Consider the following 5,000-nt stretch of genomic DNA (forward strand, 5'->3'; position numbering starts at 1 on the left):
TGGGGGGCCTGCGCGGCGCCGCCGTCTGGCTTAGACCCGGCCTCCCGAACGGAGGGCATCTGTCGCGAAAGACCACCCCTTGCGCGGGAAGGTCGAGGTGACTGGCCTCCGGAGGACGCCACGGCCGCCCTGCCTCGTGACCCACCGCTCCCGGGGCGACGCACTGAGTCGCTGCTGGGGAGAGGGGCCAGGGCGTGGGGGGCCTGTGCGGCGCCGCCGTCTGGCTTAGACCTGCCTCCACCGCGGGGGGTCCTCGACCCACCGGCGGACGGGCGCGAGGAGTGGGAGAGGGGGGCTGGCCGTCGGGGTCCGCCGCGGCTCCGGCACAAGCCCCAGCGACCCGGAGGTCAAGCGCGGGGCATGGTCGGCCTGGCCGTGTCGGCGTCGCCCTCCGGCGTAGTCCCTTGTCCCGGGCTCTTGCCCGTAACCTCAAAGGTGACCGACCGAGCGGCGTCTCCCCCCGAAGCCGTGTCTCGACTGTTGAGAACAGACGAAGTCCGGTGCGGCAATACGCCGGGTACTCCCTTCGCCAAACTCGTGCCCCCCTTCGATTCGTCTTTCCTTCTCCATCCTCCCTTCTCGCTCCGGGGCGTCCGCTTGGTCTCTCTCTCTCGCTCTCCCTCTCGCTCTCGCGCTCCCTGCCGAGCCGCCTCGGAGGACGGCGGACGAGGGGAAGGCGACGGCGTTCGGCCGCGGGGCACACCGCACGGTGAGAACCCACTCGCCCGCCTCCCCGCACGTCTGTCATCCCCCCACTATCGTAGGGGCTCGGGAAAAGACTGGAAAACGCGGAGCTCGGCGGTGGCGTGGAAGCGCCACCCACCGCCGCCGCTCTCGCCGATGCCCACCGCGGAGGCCGCCCTTCGGACGCTGGGGTGCGGCGCGGGCCTCCGCGGACGAGCTGCGCATCTGGAAGTCAAAGGGCCGCCCTCGGAGAAGATCGTTGTGCTGCCCCGCGCGGGGAGCGATTCGGACGGCGGGCCCCCACGCCGAGGTGGGTGGGCGCCCCTCCGTTCGCCCGTGCGGGTCGTCGGACCGCTGCCGTACCACGGTTCGGGTCAAACTCCCCACAGCTCGGCCGCCTCCGTCCGTAGACGGGAGGGCGACCGCCGGCGTGCGCGCCCAAGGACGAGTGCCTGAAACCCGGGGGGGGTAACAGAGGAAGGAGACCGCCCGCCGTAAACCGACGCGGGCTCCAAAGCCCGGGCCGAGCGAGCGGCACCACCTCCCCACCCGGGAGCGCTGAGCCAGATCGATCGGAAGAAAGGGCAGGGGCTCGGGTGGAACCCCTGCCTCCGTTCTTCCCCTCGGGGGAGACGGGGAAGAAACGTGCCCCTGGAGTCCTGGAAGCGAGTGTCCGGCGCGCTCCGGGCGCCCTCGAGACGGAAGCCGGGTCGCGGTGCGATTCTCTCATAGGTCTCCCCGTTGGCGCGGAAGCGGGAGACATCCGACACAGAGAAACGCCGAGCCCGCTCCGAGGGGACAAAGTCAGAAGGAGCGATCCGCCCTCCCAGAGCCCTCCTGCGGACGAGGACTCTGGATCTGCCCCCCTTCTGACGACCGTCGCCCTCAGAGGACAGGAACCCACGTGGGGAGGGTCCGTTCGGGCTCGGGCGACCCAGGAAACGCGTCTCGGACTCGGGACGGACAACCGGCAAAAGTCCCCCTGGAGCCGCGGAAGCCTGGTCTCGGCGCGAGTGCGAACTTCCATGCAAAAGGGGGGTACTCGCCAAACCGCCTACCCGAGTCGAGGAACCACGAAAACAACGGATTTTGGTCGGGGCCGAGAGGTACCTCTCTCTCCTATATCCTGCAGCTGGTGTGCAAAACTGGGTATTTGCATGGTGAGACACCGACCCCCACTTTAAGGGAACAAAGTCAAAAAGTGTCCGACCTCCTGGAGCCGTGCGGCGGATCCGGCGGCCAGAAATTTCCTCATTCCGGTTCTATTTTTTTTTTTTTCGAATTTGCGAAATTTGGAGGCCAGGCGGCGTAGCTGGGACCTGGACTAGCTCGAAACACCCTGAACCGGTGAGCGGAATCGATTTCCCAAAGTTCTACGGCTCCCGGAAGCCAAAAACAGCTCGCCGGAAAATTTCAAAGTCCCAAGGACTCTTTCTTGAAAATCAATCCGGGGGCCATGGAAGTGTCCTCGGTACAACCTCAGAGCTTTCCCCCGCCTGGAAGTCTGACAGCGGTCTGACGTTTTTCAAAGTTTTGAGCTCTCTGTTTGTTCTCAAAGTCACAAAATCGCTTTTTTTCAGTTTTCCACCCATCAGACCCAAACTTCACCCCCACTTAGGTCACTGTCTAGGGGCGCCTTACGACATATTGACGCCCCTTTAGGGTGGAAGTAGGGGAAATGGGTGATTTTTACACAAAATCGGAAATTTCTCAAAATTTTTCTAAGTGTCAAGGACTCTTCCAGAAAATCTCCCCCAGGCTCCTGGAAGCGTCCCCGGTACACCTCTGGCGGCTGCCCCCGCCTGGAAGTCCAACACACGCCTGAAATTTTCAAAGTATGAAAATACGCATTTTCATCCAAAAATTCAACTTTCCCCCCGTGCACCGCAAACTTTACCCGCATTTAGGTCACTGCCCTTGGGTGCTTTACAACATATTGACGCCCCCCTGGGGTGGAAGTAGGGGAAATGTGACATTTTTCACAAAATCGAGATTTTCTCAAAATTTTTCTAAGTGTCAAGGACGCTTCCAGAAAATCTTCCCCAGGCTCCTGGAAGCGTCCCCGGTACGCCTCCGGCGGCTGCCCCCGCCTGGAAGTCTGACACACGCCTGAAATTTTCAAAGTATGAAAATACGCATTTTCATCCAAAAATTCAACTTTCCGTCCGTGCCCCGCAAACTTCACCCCCACTTAGGTCACTTTGCTGGGGTGCCTCACAACATATTGACGCCCCTTTAGGGTGGAAGAAGGGGAAATTTTCATTTTTCACAAAATCGAGATTTTCTCAAAAAATTTTCTAAGTCCCAAGGACTCTTCCAGAAAATCTTCCCCAGGCTCCTGGAAGCGTCCCCGGTACGCCTCCGGCGGCTGCCCCCTCCTGGAAGTCTGACACACGCCTGAAATTTTTAAAGTATGAAAATACGCATTTTCATCCAAAAATTCAACTTTCCCCCCCGTGCACCGCAAACTTTACCCGCATTTAGGTCACTGCCCTGGGGTGCTTTACAACATATTGACGCCCCCCTGGGGTGGAAGTAGGGGAAATGGGTCATTTTTTCACAAAATCGAGATTTTCTCAAAATTGCACCAAGTCCCAAGGACTCTTCCAGAAAATCTTCCCCAGGCTCCTGGAAGCGTCCTCGGTACGCCTCCGGCGGCTGCCCCCGCCTGGAAGTCTGACACACGCCTGGAATTTTCAAAGTATGAAAATAATGCATTTTCATCCAAAATTCGACTTTCCGCCCGTGCCCCGCAAACTTTACCCACAGTTAGGTCACTGTCCTGGGGTACCTCACAACATATTGACGCCCCCCTGTGGTGGAAGTAGGGGAAATGTGACATTTTTCACAAAATCGAGATTTTCTCAAAATATTTCTAAGTCCCAAGGACACTTTCAGAAAATCTTCCCCAGGCTCCTGGAAGCGTCCCCGGTACACCTCCGGCGGCTGCCCCCGCCTGGAAGTCTGACACACGCCTGAAATTTTCAAAGTATGAAAATACGCATTTTCATCCAAAAATTCGACTTTCCGCCCGTGCACCGCAAAATTCACCCTCATTTAGGTCACTGCCCTGGGGTGCTTTACAACATATTGACGCCCCCCTGGGGTGGAAGTAGGGGAAATGTGACATTTTTCACAAAATCGGAAATTTCTCAAAATTTTTCTAAGTCCCAAGGACACTTTCAGAAAATCTTCCCCAGGCTCCTGGAAGCGTCCTCGGTACGCCTCCGGCGGCTGCCCCCGCCTGGAAGTCTGACACACGCCTGAAATTTTCAAAGTATGAAAATAATGCATTTTCATCCAAAATTCGACTTTCCGCCCGTGCCCCGCAAACTTTACCCACAGTTAGGTCACTGTCCTGGGGTACCTCACAACATATTGACGCCCCCCTGTGGTGGAAGTAGGGGAAATGTGACATTTTTTCACAAAATCGAGATTTTCTCAAAATATTTCTAAGTCCCAAGGACTCTTCCAGAAAATCTTCCCCAGGCTCCTGGAAGCCTCCTCGGTACGCCTCCGGCGGCTGCCCCCGCCTGGAAGTCTGACACACGCCTGAAATTTTCAAAGTATGAAAATAATGCATTTTCATCCAAAATTCGACTTTCCGCCCGTGCCCCGCAAACTTTACCCACAGTTAGGTCACTGTCCTGGGGTACCTCACAACATATTGACGCCCCCCTGGGGTGGAAGTAGGGGAAATGTGACATTTTTCACAAAATCGGAAATTTCTCAAAATATTTCTAAGTCCCAAGGACACTTTCAGAAAATCTTCCCCAGGCTCCTGGAAGCGTCCTCGGTACGCCTCCGGCGGCTGCCCCCGCCTGGAAGTCTAACACACGCCTGAAATTTTCAAAGTATGAAAATAATGCATTTTCATCCAAAATTCGACTTTCCGCTCGTGCCCCGCAAACTTCACCCACAGTTAGGTCACTGCCTTGGGGTGCCTTACAACATATTGACGCCCCCCTGGGGTGGAAGTAGGGGAAATGTGACATTTTTCACAAAATCGAGATTTTCTCAAAATTTTTTCTAAGTGTCAAGGACGCTTCCAGAAAATCTTCCCCAGGCTCCTGGAAGCGTCCCCGGTACACCTCCGGCGGCTGCCCCCGCCTGGAAGTCTGACACACGCCTGAAATTTTCAAAGTATGAAAATACGCATTTTCATCCAAAAATTCAACTTTCCGCCCGTGCCCCGCAAACTTCACCCCCACTTAGGTCACTTTGCTGGGGTGCCTCACAACATATTGACGCCCCTTTAGGGTGGAAGAAGGGGAAATTTTCATTTTTCACAAAATCGAGATTTTCTCAAAATTTTT

Source organism: Ranitomeya variabilis, unplaced genomic scaffold (genome assembly GCF_051348905.1).
Source record: "Ranitomeya variabilis isolate aRanVar5 unplaced genomic scaffold, aRanVar5.hap1 Scaffold_165, whole genome shotgun sequence".
In the NCBI taxonomy this organism is placed as follows: Eukaryota; Metazoa; Chordata; class Amphibia; order Anura; family Dendrobatidae; genus Ranitomeya; species Ranitomeya variabilis.